The 18,560-nt window shown below is 46.3% G+C and overlaps 1 pseudogene; it reads right to left on the bottom strand.

The window, feature by feature from the left end:
* Positions 1-932: 932 nt before the first annotated feature.
* On the bottom strand, positions 933-11,096 carry LOC140512449 (uncharacterized; annotated as a pseudogene).
* Between the last annotated feature and the right edge of the window lie 7,464 nt (positions 11,097-18,560).

The following is an 18,560-nucleotide window of genomic DNA, read 5'->3' on the forward strand; positions in this document are numbered from 1 at the left end:
AGGCCATTCTGCAGACAAGGAGGAAGTCTGTTCTTTTTGGCTCCATGTGTCTGAGACTGATCCAAAATTCATGACCACAGTAATTTCACCTTTTTAATTCCTCAGATATGCCCCCTTCTCTCCCCTGAAACCCCTCTGGTGCAAACCCTCATTATCTCACACCTACATTATTACTATGGCTGCTGGGGGGAGAAGTGGAATGGTCTGCCTGCCCCAAGTCTCTTCCCACTCCAGTAATCCATTCTGACACTAAAGTGATTTTCCTAAAGCACAAGTCCAACCATGTCACACCCCTACTCACTAAACTCCAATGACTGCCTATCACCTCGGGATCTAATACAAAATGCCCTGTTTGGTATTTAAAGCCCTTATCCTCCTCCTCTCTTTCCTCTCTTCTTACACCTCACTCCCTAACATCAACCAGACCCTGGCCTCCTGGCTGTTCCATCTCCCAGCCCCCCAAATTCTCAGCATGGCGCTCCATGCCTGGAATGCTCTCTCTCCTCTGCTCTGACTAGTAATCTCCTTAGCTTTCTGTAAGTCCCACCTAAAATCTCTTCTTTTATTTCCCTTTTACTTGTTTTACTTTTACTTTTATTTCCCTGTCTCCTCCTTTTTTTTCTTCTTTTCCTTTTACAAGATACTATTTTATTTAGACCCTTATTCAGGAAAAGGAAAAAGAACTGTTGGATTAGGATATTCATGTAAATGTCACAAACCAAACCTTTGATATTGATTTTCACTTTTAAATTGTACAAAGAGAAAAACATGAAAACACTGATTGGTTATTGAGAGTGGAAGGTAAAAGTGAATCCAAAGCAAGAGATTTCTTTTTAGACGTACAATACTTTAACGAGAAATACCAATTAGTAATGCTTTCTTAAATCCTCTACCTCACAATGATATAAATAGGGGTAGTTAGTGACCGTACTGGTTTATTACTGCTGTTAGAGGCTGTCTTCCTCTCATTCAGTGCAGACATGCAACATGGCACACACAAAAAGAAGTTCTCTTATTCACAATAAAGCACTAGCGCATACGGAGCCGGCCCGACCTACGGCAGGCCTATATGGACTGTACACAACAGCTTTAGGTGGCTCATTTGGATTCTGATCCGCGGGATAAGAATCTCATCCCTCATTGGTGGTTAAGCTAAACCCCATGGGAGCTGTGATGGATACTGAACCTCTTTCAGTGGTCTCCCCAGAAATCATACTACGGAAAAACTGAGCCTAAAACCCAACACAACAGTCCATCTATTTGGAAATAATAAATACAGTCTTCTTCTTCAGTCTAAGTTGGGGAAAGTTGTCTTTTCTGAGCATGTGGAGTCACGTTACTTGATGAAGTCAAGGTTGCTGGGCTGGACTCACCGGGATCACCAGGCGGCCAGGGTCAGGCCAGGGTCAGGCCAGAGTCAGGCCAGAGTCAGGCCAGAGTCAGGTCAGGGTCAGGCCAGAGTCAGGTCAGGGTCAGGCCAGGGTCAGGCCAGTCAGGTTAAGAACCTTCCTGGGCCTGTCTCAACTCTTCGAACAAGGGGGCTGACAATCAGTCCGGTATTTGCACTGCTGCTTGATGTGAAACTCACCACCAATGGTAACTGATTGAATTGGACGGCTTGGTATGTGTTACAGGAGCAAACGATACTTTTGGTTTTTGAAAGTCCAAGTTTGCTACCCTGGTCCGTTGCAAGTGCCAAAGTAGACAGGAGACCAGGTCTCCAGGCATGCTCTGGAGCGTTATCACAGGCACTCCATCCCTGTCTGAGACCACCATGGCATGAAGACCTTCAACGCTGACTGCTTGTAGAGGAATCTCTTCAAATCATCCGCCACGATGAGCCCCCTCCTCCCGCAGGGACGCTCACCACACGTGGCTCCAGCCGCCTCAGCCGCTTCCTCTTGAGCCCGCGGCCACGTGATTGCCGCTCTCTCAGGAAGCCTTATCTCCAGTTCTTTAAAAACAATAATTTTATGTCTTCAATTTTTTTCTAATTACTTGTAAAATTTTTTTGACAATCATTCTTTAAAATTTTGAGTTCCAAATTCTCCCTCCCTCCTCTTTGTGGGGAAGGCAAGCATTTGATAGGTCCTCTTCATCCCAGTCCTTTCCCTCTATTAATTACCTCCTGTTCATCCTGCATGTTGCTTCATTTGCATATATTCGTTTGCCTGCGGTCTCCCCCATTGGATGATGAGCTACTTGAGGGCAGGAACCGCCTTCTGCTTCTTTTATGTCTCCAGTGCTTAGCACTGTCGGGCACATAGCAGGTCCTTAAAAATGGGGATTGGTTGATTGGAATAACACTCTCTCAATGTAAGAAATTCCTTGGGATTCTTTTTACATCTCTTATGGTCTGCAAGATCCTATGCTCCCAAAGTCTATTTCAGGGACATGACTTCATTAAAAACAAAAACAAACCATGAGCTCTGTGGTGTCTTGGACGCTGATGTGAGCCTCACTTTCAAGGTTGTCTTTGACTGGCATGTGAATGAGGGGAGGGCAGAAACCAAAGCCAAGACATCACCAACCAATCCCTGTCTGTACTTGGTCCGGCACAGTGGTGCTATTTCCTTACAGGATAAAAAATCCCCACCATAATAACAATGAAAACAATTTCTTTTCAGCCATTGACCTGGGCACCCAACGTTCTTCACAGTCAGGGAAGCCCCTTCAAGTCTACCGAGAGCTAGTGCCGGCTAAGCTGAATTTCATAATCATTTGACACAATTTCCTCCTTCTAATGCAGTAGCTGCTGGAGGGCTGGGGGTGGGGGCGTCAGGAGGCAGGGGTCTCCTTGCCTCTTATCTGTCAAATTCACCTTCCTAAAGGCAGGACAGACCAGGTCACCCCACCCCATCCTCACTCATTCTCTACACCTTCAGGGTCAAATAGAAAATCCTCTGCTGGGTTTTTTAGAGTCCTTTCTACCCTGGTCCTTCCTCTCTCTCCTGTCTCATTACATCTTTCTCCCCTCCACGGACTCTACAGTCCAGTGACACCGGCCTCCTCCCAAACACTCCATATCCCAGCTCTGTTCACTGGCTCTGGGGGTACTTCTCCCTCCTCATCTCTGTCTTCTGGCTTGCCTTCCTATGGGTCTCAGTGAAAATCCTATGTTCTCCAAGAAGCCCTTCCCACCCCGCACTGATGCCAGAGCCTTCCTTCTCAGATCATTTTACACAGAGTTTACATGTTGCCTCTCCTTCCCCCCATCACACTGGGAAGTCCTGGAGAGCTGGGGTTGTGTTGTACCCAGGGCCTGGCATGCAGGAGGCACTCAATAAATGTTTGTTGACTTGACTTCCAAGAGTCTCTCATGTCCATGAAGAGAGAAGTTGAATAGGTGGATGTGTAGGGAACAAATGTTGGTTAAGCACCTATTATGTGCCAGGTACTACGTTGAGCACTAGAGACACAAATATAAGTAAAAAATAAGATTGTCTCCTCTCAAAGAGGAGTCCTACATAGGGATTCCCCTTTTAGGGGATCCTAATAGGAAAAGGAAGCTGGTGAGAAGGTGGGGGAAAGTGATAAAGGCACCATGTGTGTGTGCACACATGTGGTTGTGCATGTGTGTGTATGTGTGCATATGTGTGCATGTGTGTGCTTGTACATGTGCATGTGTATGTCTATATGTGTCTTGTGTGTCTATGTGTGTGTGTATATCTGCATGTGTCGTGTGTATGTATACATCTGCATGTGTCTGTGTGTGTATGTGTCTATTTGTCTGTGTTGGGGGGAAGTGGGGGAGGTCATAGTTTTGAAGCCTGGAAGGCAGAGGCAGAGCAAGAGGGGAAGGACAGTTGGTCGTCCTGGGCCCATTCCCCAAATGGACATACCAGGAAGAGATCACCATTGGGCGAGGGGGAGGGGACAGCTTGGAGCTTGGAGGGGACAACTGAGGCAGAGCCAGGGATGGCCAGAGGGATAGAATGACAGGCTGGCTGCTCAAGGGGCTTGGGAGGGGCAGGGCAGAGAGCACCCTCAAAAATCTCCTAGCAAATGGATGGCACATGTCCCCTGGGTTGGGTCCCAGAGGCAGCTGCTAGTTCAGTCAGGCTTTTCCCTTTCCTCTTCCTCTCGCTAATACTTTCCGGTCTAAACCAAGGCCATGAGCACCCTGGGAACCCACCTCTGATCACCCGCCTTTACTTCCCCAGGTTTCCTTCCCTGACCTTTCCTCCCAGCTACCTTGTTTATTCTGCCCTCTCCTTTGGGACTCCTTCAGGGCCCAGGTCCAAAGAGGAAATTCTTTCCCCAGAACCAACAGGATCTCCCCAAACCCTACAGCAAATCTCCATGAGTCCAGGCCACTGGACAAGTGACGGTGACTTGCTCCCTCCCAGGTTTCAGCAGTTGTCCAAGGGCAAGTAGCTTCCTGGGGCAGGCTCAGAAAGCAGCCAAATGCAGCCTTGGTACCACTACTGCAGTCCATTAGGTCAGCCTAAGGCTTCCTGGGACATGACAGAAAATCAGAGGAGAGGCCAGATAATGAGAGGCCAGACCTGATGCGTGGTCCAAGTACAGTTTAAGCCAAATCAGAAAAATGGTCTCTACAAAAACATGGAGAGTTGCCCAAGCTAGCCCTTACACATAATTAGGATGCCTGCTAGAGTCTGGAGGTGGGGGGGAATCGTTCAGAAGGAGCAGTGTTTTCACCCATCCCCCCACTTTGGGAAGAGCAGACAGGAGATCATGTCTAAGTCCACTCACAAGGGCTCTGAGAGCAGCTTTCTCTGACCTTCTGTACCCTCTTCTTCTCTCATCTGGGAGGTGGGGAGAGAGGAGAAAAACTCACTAGTACAAAGCCACCCATATGCCTAGAGGTAATGAGATTTGCTTGTGAGGTTTCAGTACATGGCAAAGTTACTAACCCCCTAGCCAGCTGAATTTGGTGGAACCAGTTAACCCCAGGTCCCAGGACCAGGGACAATATCTGTCCATGCTTCTGCTCTCAATTCCACTTGCCTGCCTGGCTGACCAAAAGTGGATAGGCAGGGTGGGATGTGATTGTTGGAGAGAAAAGGGTAGGAACCTTGGGGAGTTAAGGCGGGAAGGTACTGCTGGAGCCAGACACCCTCCCTGGTCATCTGAAAAAGACAGTGAGATCCAAACCCTGTGCCCTGGATGGGAAAGTACACATACTCACCTGTCTGTTTGTAGAAGGAAGGACACACAAATTAGGGAAGTACCTCTGAAAAGCTCTGGGCATTGACAAGTAGAGATGGTGGTTCCACAGATCCATGGGCCATGGCCTGGGGAACCTGCCCTGCTTCAGGAGACAGGAACAGGAACTGCACAACCACCTGGACACCTACACCCAAGCGCTGAGAGATTTGGCAGGAGTGAAAAAGTCCTGGGGAAGTTGGCTTGGTACCTAGTCCCTGGGGGTGGGGGAAAAGAGGCTGGGTTGGGAGGGGCTGCTGTCTCCTCTGTGGAGCACTATGCGGGCTGGGGTGGGGAAGGCAGGAATGCCACGGTTGGCACCTTCATTTTACTTACTTTGCTTACCACTAGCATTCTGAGGAGAGTTTCATACACTGCTTCATGTGGAGAAAAAAAAAAAGAAATCTATGGTCTGGAGTTTAATGAAGAGGAGGAGCCAATAGGAGAGCGGTTGGAACTTTAAGATCTAATTTGGTAACCCAACTCAGGACCAGTGAGATAGATAACAGTACCTACTGAGAGGGGAGACAAGGAAGAGAGAGGGAAACAGCTCTTAAAGAGCCAGAGAGCTTGGTGGGTACTGGGTACGCTCTCAGCCAGGTCAGGGGAGGGTGGGCATTTGATTGAGAGTACCTGGTCCTCAGTGAATAGGGTAGGCAGGTTATAACATCCTCTAGCCCCTACTTGTGGGGGCTGCTTATGGAATTGCTTTAAATGGGCATTTTAAGTCTACGTCCAGTAGCCCATAAAATTCCTGTAGCTGAGATTTTGATTATTTTTACACAGTTTTTAAATTTTGTCTTTCTCTTGAGAATGCTCCTTACCAAAGCTACCCAGCCTTATTACTTCTCATGATCATGTGTTTAAGTATTTCTGATACCTATGCCCTCCCGGTAGACATTGTGACTACAAAGAAAGCCCAGATAAGTAGAAGAAATAGTCAGGTCACTTGCAAGGCTCTGGAATCGAATCCATAGGAGGGGCTTTTCATAGGAGGATGCCTGCACACATTATCGGATATTCAGAGCCTTGGCAGGGAGCCTGGGCTTGGGCAAGATTCCCTACCTGCATGCCATGTGGACTGACTCCTGCAGAGGCTGCCAATCAGGGGGCAGTGAAGCCAGAGGGCATCATGTTGGTCTGTCCCAATGAGCTGAGCTGCAGGTACCAGGAGCCTGATTGGTCTTAAAAAGGAGGGACATTGGATTAGATTCAATGAGCCTCTGGATATAACAAACTTGACAGCAGAGATCAAGACCCAGGATGGAGAAAGATGCTGAGCAAAGAAGCTTCTTCCAAGTAGGATGTGGGCAGTACACAGGAAAAAACAAAACACCAACACCGGTAGACCAAGAGGACAGAATGTGGAGGACAAGCTGTGGAACAGTGGGAAGGATAAAGGTTTGTCAGCTGGCCATCCTCCAGGGTCTGGGCTCCTTCCACCCAGGCAGGGTTGGGGCTGCTCAGAGTAGCTCAGATCTGTCCCATCAGGAGGACTCTTCTCACTCAGACCTTCTTCCCTCACATGTGACTTCAGAGCCTGCCTCAGCACCTGGGACCCCAGAGCCAAAGACCTCCCTGTCCTTGGAGTTCAAGGGTCTCCTCACTCCCCCAGAGGATGTGGGGATTCAAGAATGCCCAAGCCATAAGAGGTCAAGCTTGTAGGACCCACAGGCCACTGGGATTCATGCTCAAACCTCTCCCAATTGTAAACCCTCTCATGATTTATGAAGGAAAGAAACCAGGAAGCTGGCAGTCATCTCCTTCCTGGGGCAGAAAGATATTTTAGCATCAGCCCAGAGGGTGACACATTTCCCCTGGGAAATTAACCTCAGCCCATCACAATGAAGCTGCCCCATTTGTCTGCTTCAAAGTTTTCATTTGCTCTAGGCCCAGGATGTTAGCAGCTCTCCCAGGCGGCCACCTGCCCTCCTAGGGGAGCTCATCTGTCTCCTTCATGACTCAGACTGCTGGCCCAAGAGTTCAGAACTGTTCTCCCAATCCTGTGACCACCATAATCACTCTCTGGAGGCTGGAAGGGATGGCAGTACCCACAGAGCAGACCAGCTATTCTGTCCCCACTCTGGGGGCCCTGTCCTCACTGCACTGAGCTCTTTCCAAAAGCTCGGGTGAGAGTTATCTTATGATGCTGAGGTTCTGCCCTGGGCATGGCCAGGGGACTTCCTGCTATCCCACCTTCGATGCAAGGACTAGCCTCCTTAAACCCAAGGCTGAGGTGCTGCTGACCACGCAAATGCCCCTCCCATTGGCCACAAGGGGGATTGGAGGAGAAACATTGGATGGAAGGGTATGAGTGTATCCAAACCACTGGGAAACTGGTAGGCCCTGATTGAGGGTCAATGGGTCACAATCCCACAGGGAAGGCAATGTATCCCAGTATAGTCAAGTGAATGCATTTATGAAGCACCTACTATTCACCAAATACTGTACTAAGTGATAAAGACCTGGTCACGAATGTGAGACAATCCCTGCCCTCAATGAACTACCCTTCTGACAAGAGAAGACAGCGCACAGAAGGAAGTGAAGATGAGGAAAAGGATGAGGAGAAACAGATGGTGGCCACAGCCACAGGGAAGCCAGTCACCACGAGCTCTCCTGCAGAGCAGCAGAGGTCCTGTTGTTTATTTGGGCCAGAGCAAAACAAGACAGGGAACACTGAGTGAAAGGGATGCTCTAGTAACGGAAAAACCAGCAAGATGCCCATGTTGGGTAGACCCTGGTGCCTTAGAGGATAGACGGAGTCTGTGAAGCAGTATCTGTCAAGGTAAGTGGCTGTCTACTCACTCACCCCTAGTCAATATGGAGGAAGGAAAGTAGGGCATGAAATCACTGCGGACTCTGGTAAGATGGACACCTTTAGGGGTGGGACAGTCTGGGACTTTTATACGGTCTAAGAGATGTTCGTGACTTTTTAAAAAATTCAACTTTATTTTATTTTTAGTTCTGAATTTTCTCCCTTTCCCCTTTTTCCCACATTAGTCATGTAAAAAAGGTGTGTGTGTGTACATGTGTGTGCATGTGTAAGAGTATGCATGTGCATGTGTGTGCATGTTTGTGCGTGTACGTGTTTGTGTGTGCATGTGTATGTATGTGTGCATCCCTCATTTCCCGCACTTGAGATGGTTTGCTGATTTCATCACGAATCCTCTAGAACAGCGGCTGATCACTGAGCTGCTCAGCATTCCTAAGTCTTTCAAAGATGTTTGTCTTTATAGAACGGTTGTTATTTCATAAATCGTTCTTCTGGCTCACTTCTCTTTCTTCTAAGGTTTTTCTGAAACCATCCCCTTCGTAATTCATCACAGCACAATAATGTTCCATCTTATATACACTTGTGTATATCTAACGTATGTGTGCCATGCACTTGGTTAGCCAATCCCCAATGAATGGACATTCTGTTCATTCCTAATTCTTTGCCACCACAAACAGAACTGCTCTAAACCTTTTTGTACATATGGCTTCTCTTCTTCCTTTGGGCTCATCAGGGCAGAGATCTAGACCAAAGGGCATGCAGAGGTCAATAATTTTTCAAAGGAAGCTCCAAGTGGGATTCCAGAATGGCTGGTCCAGCGCATGACCTTCCACAAACAGTACATTAGCGCGCCTGCTTGCTCACGATACCTACAGAATTTGTCATCTTAGCAAATCTGAGCTCTGTGGAGGGGCACCTCTGCTTTGTTTAAATGGGCATTTCTCTAATTATTAGTGATTTAGAGCATTTTTCCTGTCTGTTGATAGCTTGCATTTCTTCTGAAAATTGTCTATCCATATCCTTTAACCATTTATCAACTGGGAAATTCTTACAAATTTAAAACAGTTCCTTACATATCTTAGAAATGAGACTTATGAGAGAAACACTGCCATGATTTTATCCCAGTTTCTGGATTCTCTTCTAATTTTTGGCTTCCTTGGTTTTGTTTATGCAAAATCTTTTTAATTTTATGTAATCAAAATGGTCCATTTTACCTGCTGTGATCTTCTATATCTCTCAGCTGGTTCTCCAGCCACAGATCTGACAGGTAATTTCTTCCATGCTCCACTCATTTGCTCATGATGATGTCACCCTTTACATGACAACCGTGTACCAATTTGGAGCTTGTCTTGGTATATGGTGTGAGATATTGGTCTATACCTACTTTCTGCCAAGCTGCTTTCAATATTTTCCAATAGTTTTTGCTGAATAGTGAACTCTTGCCCCGGTAGCTTTGTTTATCTAACAATTTCTGTGCTCATTTGCTTCTACAAATCTGTTCCCCTGATCAGCCTCTTTATTTCTTACCCAGTACCAAACTGTGTATTTTTTAACATATTACAACTTTGTAGAAAGGTTTGAAATTGGGATGTATAGAGTGTTCAGGAGGATGAGCTCCTCTGGTGTGAGAGGGGCCTTGTAAAGGTCTCACTCATCCACCTTTGGTGACCACCTGCCACCCAAGAAGCTGTACCATGCTCTGCAGCCAGACAGGCTAAACCAGGATGAGGGTAGCCAATGGGCCTCAAGCCCAGTGGTGAGTTAGGGGATGTCCGCCTTAAGCATGTGAAGACTTCCCCTGGAGAAATGAGTGGATGAGAATAATTTATTCCAATGGCCATGAAGGCGGCTAAAGCAGGCCCTGGGAAGCTTTGAAGCTTGGTCAGATGTGGAAGACATTAAGGTCACCCACTGCAACCTGAGCCATCTCCAGTCATCTGACCTTGTCCCGCCACTGGACTTGGATGACTCGGGAAAAGAGGATGAGGTCAAGAGCTCTGCTTCACTTTAACCCACTGGCATCACTGGTCCTCTTCAGAATGAAGGACAACCACCAACACTTTCCTTCCTATTTTTTCCTTAATTACCTTGAAATTCTTGAACTTTGATTTCTCCAAACGAGACTTGTTAGCTCTGTAAGGAATTCTTTGGTAGTTTGATCAGTCTAGTACTGAACAAGTAAATTAATTCAGAAAATGTTGTCATTTTTATCATATTGGCTAGACATACCTATAAGCAATAAAGATTTCTCCAATCATTTAGTTCTGTCTTTGTGTAAAGAGTGTTTTATAATTGTATTCATACAGTTATTGTGTATGTCTTGAGGTAGACTCAAGTACTTTATGCTGCCTGTAGTTACTTCAAATGGAATTTCTATTTTCTCCACCTGAATTTTGTTGGTAATACCCAGAAATACTGCTAATTTGTGGGAGTTATTTTGTATGCTACAATCTTGCTGAATTTGCTTATTGTTTCATTTTTAATTGACTCTCTGGTGTTCTCCACGTAAACCATCATATTCTCTGTAAAAAGGGATAATTTTGTGCCCTCTTTGCCTCTACTTACTCCTTCCTTTGCTCTTTTCTTGTTTTGTTGCTATAACTAGCATTGCTAGTATTCTATTGAACAGCAAAAATGACAATAGGCCTTTGCTTTACCCAGGAAGAGGAGGGAGGACAAGGACAGGGAGAAAGAGGAGGAAATGGGCAAAGAGGGGATGAAGAAGGAGAAGAGGGTCAGGAGTGGGGAGAGGAAGAAGTGGTGAAGGAGAGAGGGAGGAAGAAGAGGCAGCGGAGGAAATGAGAAGAGAGCAATTGTCTGAGAATCCCCAGAGGAAGGAGTGCAAAAATGCTAATACCTTGGCTGTCCGCTTGATTTGTGACTTAGCTCCCAGCAGTCGTGGGAAGACATCCAGAGAAGCAGCCAAGGAGAGAGGGTGCGTGGGAAGTGCTGGGAGCCCCAGAGACGCTGAAGGAGAGAACAGGAGCCCAAATTCACTCAAGAATTATTACAGCAGCAGACAAGCCTGAGGGCTGGCAGACAGAAGAGCTTCCTCCACCATGTGGTACTCATATTTTCTTCAAAAATGAATGAACATTTTTATAGACACAGACATAGACATTTCACCATCTCTGGTGTAGACACCATCCCCCATGTGCACGTGTGCATGAGACTATACTTCAATAATCTGTGACTTTGTTCACTGAGGGTCTTCCCTCCATTGACACAGCCTTCAAAGTTTTAGTAGGTGTGCGGGGTGTTCAGGAGGCACTAGCAAGTCTAGTGTAAGGACAACTCTTCCACCTCTCACCTAACTCTCATCTGTGACTCCAAGAAGGCTGCATGGGCAGCAGCCACACCCCAGTAAACCATCTCAGTAGATGGGCTGACCCAGGTTATGGGTAACCGAGGGGCCTCAAAACTGTCGATGAATTAGGGGATGTCTACTCCAAGCATGTGAAGGCTCCCCCCAGAAGAATCGGTGAACGAGAACCATTTGTTCCAAGGGCCATGAACAGCTTAGAGCTTGGTTAGACATGGAAGACACCAACGTCATCTGTTGCATCTTGGGCCATTCCCAGTTGTCCTGACTCTTGTTCTGTTACTGGACTCCAATGACTCTGGAACAGAGAATGAGGCTGACAACTTTGTACAATTCTGCTTCACTTAAATCTGACTCATGAGCAAGTCAGCACATCACCTGTGATGTCACTGGCCCTCTTCGAAAACAAAGAATGAACAACAACAGATGGTCTTGGAGAGGTGCCTGTGGCAAAAAAAAGAGTCCATCTCTCTGCAGTGAATCTGGTGCTGAGCCTCTCTGACTTTGGCTAGGCTGGTCCTTGGATGGCCCAGAGTTGGACACTAGACTCCAGATGTCCTCTGGCCAGCAGCAGATGTCATAGACCTTTCCCTTACCTTGTTTTGAATGAAATGTCTGCTGCAGAGTGAATCAGCCCTGATGAGGTTAGGGTCCAAGGCTCTTAAACTGTCCCTCCCTAACTGTGTTCCTTCAACTCCTTAGGACCTTTTGTACTTGGCCAATAGAATGTGACCAGTGGTCTGAATTCTCAAATATATGCATCAAATTACCAGCTTCATACAAATCAAAGAGGGATTCTATGAACTGAGTATTTATTCTTGAGAATTTAGGAACTCCCCAAATGCAAACAAACAAGCATTCCTCCAATGAGGGTGGAGATCTATTGTGAATAGGAATAAATATATAGCAACCCCTTGGGGCTTACTTGACAACTCACACAAGGACCTGGAGGCTGCGTCCCTAGATGTCCTTAGGTTCCGCTGGCAATCCTGTAGGTAGCTATCCTCCTAATACTATAGTACATGAGCCCCTACCAGCAGGATTCCCTTTAACAGTTAGCCGGCAAATCAATTAGCTTTTAGAAAAGGCATTCATTCCAATGGTATAGCAAGACTAGTGGTTATAAAGCACCTTCCCTGAAATATTGGGGTGTATCTTCCGAAAAATACTCATAGTGCATATAGGAGGAGGTAGAGTGGGCAAGAATTTAAATTAAAATGGTAGCAGGAAATGCATGGGGAGGAACATATGTGTCCAGGGGACACTGAACTTCACAGTATGAGGCAAGTCAGAATCTGTGTCATGAGCTTCCAGGAGAAGCAGTGCTCATGAAGAACAGTCCAGCTTTGGGTTTTTATTTTGGTTTTACAAAATATATACCAAATCAAGTGAACAAGCATTATAAAGGACTCAGTATGGGTGAAGCGGTGTGCTGAGCCTGAGAGGCACCAGTATAAGCAAAGAGAAAGACAGTCCCTACCTTCAGGGAAATCACATTCCAAGGGTTAAAAAAGAGTTAGAAAGTGCGTATCGGGGAGGGGGAACAAGGTACCTCGGGGCAGGCTGGCAAAGTCTGGGCAGTCAGGAGGGCTGCTGAGAAAGCAGTGACCATGACTGTCAAAAGGGAGGTTCTGGGAGAAATTCATCACTTGGAGCATGAAGCTTCAAAGGGTGAGAGATCTTCCAGGGGGAGGAAAGGGACGAAGGCATCCTCAGGGGGAAAAGGAAGCTGACACAGGGAAGACAAAGCAGTTGCTGGGAGGAACATAGACAGCTGAGAGATGAGGAAAGGACTCACTTAGGAGGTGAGTCTGGAAAAGAGGCAGGTTATGTTAGCAGATGCGGAGGAGAGGAAAGACTCATTCCAGATGTTAGGGGGCACACAAATGTAAGCTGGGATGTCGAGAACAGAGAATAGAAATAGCCTGGTCTGTTTGGAATGTAGAGTATAAAGAGAAATCAAGTCAGTTTGGAAAGGTAAGATGAAAATACATTAAAAGGATCTTATATGCCCAACCCATCTGCATTTTGTCTCCAAGGCACTAGAGAAACCCTAAAGCTTCTCAAGGGGGAGAGCACCAAGACAGCGTGTGCTTTAGGAATATCCATTTGGATGTTGGGTAGAAGGGGAGATGACACCAAAGGAGCACTTGGAGCATTTTCAATGCACATCCTGCCTCTGGAACTGGGACAGAACAGGCTTAGGGTAGGGATTCAAGCCTCCACTGGGGACCAGTCGCAGTCTAGGCTGACAATAATCTTCTAATTAACACTGTCTGAATTCAGGAGCTAAGGTACTAACCCACAGAATGGGATGATCCACCAACTTAATCTCCCCATTGTGTCCACAAGAACACCCAGACTTTGGTGAGTATTTCAAAGTCATCCAAGTAGACTGTGTCTGTCTACTTGGAACAACAGGAAAACATTCCCAGCCTGATGAACCTTCCACAAAAGAAAACAAGGCAGGTGGTTCTGCTGTGTTTCATAGAGGAGGGGATTGGACCCAGTGAGCCCTAAATTCCCCTCCAGTTCTAGTAAATTCAGTGATTTTATGACCAGAAGAGAGGACAAGGACAAGACTAGAGCAAAAGTTCATCCCAGATGGGCTGTGATCGGCATCACTGGAAGGAACTCCCACACTGATGAAATCACACGTCTGTTGTAGCATTTAAGGATAAAAATCCAACATTGTCCAGCATTTCCTTCCTTTGAAACAGAATGACAAAGGGACTTCAGTGTTGGACTTGGAGCTAGAGAAACTCAGCTTCCAATCCCTCCTCTGCTTCTCTGCCAATGAGTGACTAAGGGCAAAGTCTTTGGCTTCTCAGGCTCAGTTTCCTCATCTGTAAAATGGTGGCAGCAGTACTTGCAGCACCTACTTCAAAAGATTGTTATAAGCTCAAAGGAGAGAGTGTACACAAAATGCTCTATAAATCTTCATATTGTCTTGTTGTTAATGGACTGTCACAAACTCTAGGATGACATGGTTCATTTTCCTCAAAATTTCTATCATTTTCAGTTCTATTTTTTTGTTTGCAATGACTTCAAAGAAAACTTTGCAAACCTAGGTTGGGATGAAATTATTGGCATGTCCACACTTCCTCAGGTGTTCTGAGTTTAAATAGGAATAGTCACCTGAGAGATCTTTAGCTGGTTTAGTCTCCTCTCCAAAGCTCTGATTTCCCTCTCTGGTCATTTTGTGAGCTATGTCAGGCTTCATCATTAACAGCCTCCAGGAGGTCCGGTGATCTGTAATTTACTGACATAAGCTACTACTTTCTTCTTCTTTTATGTCTTATCCAAATGCTCTTCATCATAGACTTTCTGCCTCCATTTCATAGATTTCCCCTCAGTCATTTCTTTTCTTGACATCATCTTAAAATATCAGGGAAGAACAGGCAGTTGACCAGGAGGATCCTGAAGTTCACAACTGTTACCAATATTCCTGAGGAGAACAGTTTAACAGGAAAACATTTTTAACCATTCTGCAACTGATTAAGCACTAACTGGTGCAAGGTATCATACTAGTAGGTGCTGGAGATACACAGATGAAAAACAGCTCAGGACCTGTTCTCCAGGAGTTTGCAAAAGAGCAAGACGAAAGGGACCAACATATAAATTATTAAAGCATTTATTAGAGTATGATTAAGTACTGAGAAATGGCAAACAGTGGATGGGAGAGATTCCAGAAAGAAGAAATCCTTCTAGGTGGAGGGACCATCTGGGTCAGCCCCTAACCGAGGTGGGAGAAAATCAGGGCTGCTTCCAGGGGACACCGTATCCAAATGCACAGATGCACAAAACAGCAAGACAAGATCAGAGACCGGGAGGCAATTTCACAAGCCTGAGCATTGAGAAGGAGAAAGTGAGTGCTGGAAAACAAGCCTAAAGAATGTTTGGGAAGGCTTTTTCTGGCCAACAGCAGGCTTTCATTATCCAAGAGGAACTTCAAGAGCGTTCACAGACTTGAGGGACTTGGTTGCCCCACCCCAAGCACAAACTCCCAGAGATATTATTGGCATGGAAAGATACCTTTCTGTACAAATGGATTCAGAACAGCCACAAAATAAAACTAAAACCAGCACAGAACACACTGGTAACATTTTCAGACCTCTAATGATTAGGGAATTACTGAATATGCTGTAGTATCTGAAACACATGGAACATGATTGCACTGTCAGAAAAGTCAAGTTTCTCTGCAAGAAATAGACAAATGCAGCATACCATGCACTCTTTTCTATGTGATCTCCTAGATTTGCATTGACATTGGTGAACTGGGTCTCCAGTTAATGGTCTGAGGGGAGGGGTATAAACCTTTGGGGCTGTACTTCTAATAGCACACATCACAGAAGCCCCCACTGGTGAACTTCTCATTAACAATCAGCCAGTAGACACAATTAACATTTAGCAAAGTACTGAATAGTTACAAAACATTTCACCCTCTCATAACCTTGAGATAGATTCTGCCACAAATGGAGGCAGAAAGCATCACTGGGAAGACTCAGTACAGAGTATGATAGTAGTAAGGCAGATGTGTAGTACACATGACAGAGACAACTCAGAATTCCCAATACTGCTGAAGCAAGAAGGCCTTTCTCTCTTGGGAAAGTCCTCACACATCTCCCCTTAGGTGTAGTACATGTACTGGACTTCTCCGCAGGGTTCTAAGGGTCTGTTCCTCTCCACAGCTCAACTCTCAAATGCCTGGGCTAATCAATGTCTCTTGCATCCATAGACATATCTCTGTCCTGCTTCCAGAGGTCCCCATTCCTACCTCAAATGAACACAAACATGTATTAAGATCTCACTATATGCCAGCCACTAGACTACATGCTGGAGGTACAAATACAAGCAAGTGACACAACTCCTGGCCTCAGTGAACTTCTATTCTAATAGGAGAAAGTGGCCCATAGAGGAAAGAGAGGTCACCAGGGAGGTGTATTTTACGCTAGAAAGGCAGAGTTTAGAATTATAGGCAAGTGATTGATACGTCTGTGTCCAGAATGATCTTAATCTGCTTGTTCTCAAAGGTAGAGCTACAAAAGTTGGGGAAGGAGCTACCCGCCGTGGGGCAGAGGATGAGTTCTGGCGAGCTGGGAAGCAGAATGAGCCCTCTTCCATATCTTGTCTGTCTGGAGCACCTTTCTTTGCTCCCTCAACTAAATTCAAACTGGCTCCTGCCGGGGTCCATTAATGGCAGTTCAAAGTTCCCCAGTCGGTGAGGAAAAAGGAGAGGGACTTCCCTGTTCCCAGCCCCTCCTCCACAGGTCACAGCCTTCACCTCCTCAGAGATCTCTTTAAAGCCCCCTCCCCCCAGCATGGCTAATTTGTTTTCTCCTACAATGAAAGTACTCCCTTTCACTTCATCAGAGGAAGGGGTTCACACTTCATAAAGAGACCGCCCAGGGATAGCCACAATTTTACAACTGGCTCACACCTCCTTAGTACATTAAAAGCTCATTATCTGTGAGTAAATTCTGTGATTGCCTCAAAGGAAGGGAGGGGTGGTGAGGAAAGATGAGAGAATACTTCTGAGCAGCAAGGAGGATGAAGAAAGAAGCCTAGTGAGATGCATAACTATGTCGATGGTGACAAGGACAGGAACATTAATCACACTTGGAAGTGAGTGTTCAGAGGTGCGAGAATGGCAGGATGCTTTGGGGGGAACATGCTCCCCTTGTACCACCCACCAGACAGCAGACTCAGATCTACAGTCTCATGAACAATCATTGTATCCCTACCTCTTTATGGGAGTGTTGGCTTTTTTCTGTAGGAAGCTTAGAGCAGTAATGGGGGCCTTGGAGAGTCGGTACAAGAGGCTTGGGACTTTTTCTGGAGACCGTGGGGAGTCATTGGACATTCTAGAATCCTTGGGGATGGAGTTAAACTGAATGTTCCCACAGTCCAGGATCGGCCCAGGAGACTGGACCAATGTTGTGAGAGACAGCAGTGACTAGACCCCATGGACATGTAGGGCACCCAGTCAGCAGAGTTGCAGGGCTCTCTCAAGGAACATTTGGTATTATTTGAGTAGAACAGAGAATGCAGGTGGCAGGGGACACACCTAGGGTTGGGATCAGCAAGGAATGGTTGACCACTGGATGAAGAGACAAGGGACCCAAGGGTAATGAATAGAGATGAGTACTTGAATTGACCAAGCACAGGGTCAAGACTGTGGAGCTTGGGAAGGAGACCAAGGAAGAAAGGATGACCTGGGAGAATGGAGGGAGATCAAGGGGCTAGATGCACACTCAGCATGAGGAACAGACTGAGCAAGGAGGTTCATGGAGAGACAGAAGACTGGGAAGCTGTGCTCAGAAGGAGAAATCCCAGAGCTCTGGATCATGGAGGAGGCACAGGGAGAGATCCTAGGAGTAAAGGGGGCCAGAGAATCAGAGGGGACTAAAGCATAAGTTGGAGAGCACCCCACCTCCCTACCCAGGAACTCTCAGAGACCCAATAAAGGAGGGAGAATAAGCTGAGGGATGGGTAGGGTAGATAATGGCACCAAGTGATTAGCCTGATGATTGAGTTGGATGGAGCAAGTCCAAAGTGAAGAGACCATTTGCTTATCCTGGGAAATCCTAGTTCAGCCCTGTATGAGAAAAGCCTCTGCTCAGTTGGGTCACACCACAGGCCAGGTTGGCTTCTTTGTCCTTTGTGTTGGCAAGCATTTTTATAAAGTCAGGAATGAGGGACTTTAGGGGAGATTCCACCAGCAGGGCAGCACCACAGCCTGTAGTTCAAGTCTGGCCTCATATACTTACTAGCTGTGCGACCCTGGGCAAGTCACTTAACCCCTGCTTGGCTCAGTTTCTTTAACTGTAAAATGGAGATAAAATGGCACCTACCTCCCAGAGTTGTGAGAATCAAATGAGATAATTGTAAAGCCCTTAGAACAGCACCTGGCATGTAGTAAGCTCTATATAAATGTTAACTGTCATTATCATCCAGTACTCACAGGAATCAGAAAAGAACCACAGGGACATAGAGGAGATGTTTAAATTCTATGCCCGTATCTGCCGCTGTCTCCTGTGGAACCTGCCCCACCTTGGAGCTCTGGGCATCTCAAACCCACCCTGCTGCTAGGTGCATACTATGACAGAATGGAAAGGCAGAATCTTATGAAAAGGAGGGAGAGAGAGAGAGAGACAGAGAGAAATAGAAACAGAAGCAGAGAATAAAAGAGAGAAAAAGAGACACAGAGAGGAGAGACAGAAGAGAGAAAGAGAGCGAGATAGAGGGAGAGGGAAGTAGGGAAAGGGGGAGGGGAGAAGAGAGGGAGAGAGAGAG

The sequence above is a fragment of the Notamacropus eugenii genome, chromosome 6 (assembly GCF_028372415.1).
Source record: "Notamacropus eugenii isolate mMacEug1 chromosome 6, mMacEug1.pri_v2, whole genome shotgun sequence".
NCBI classification, from domain to species: domain Eukaryota; kingdom Metazoa; phylum Chordata; class Mammalia; order Diprotodontia; family Macropodidae; genus Notamacropus; species Notamacropus eugenii.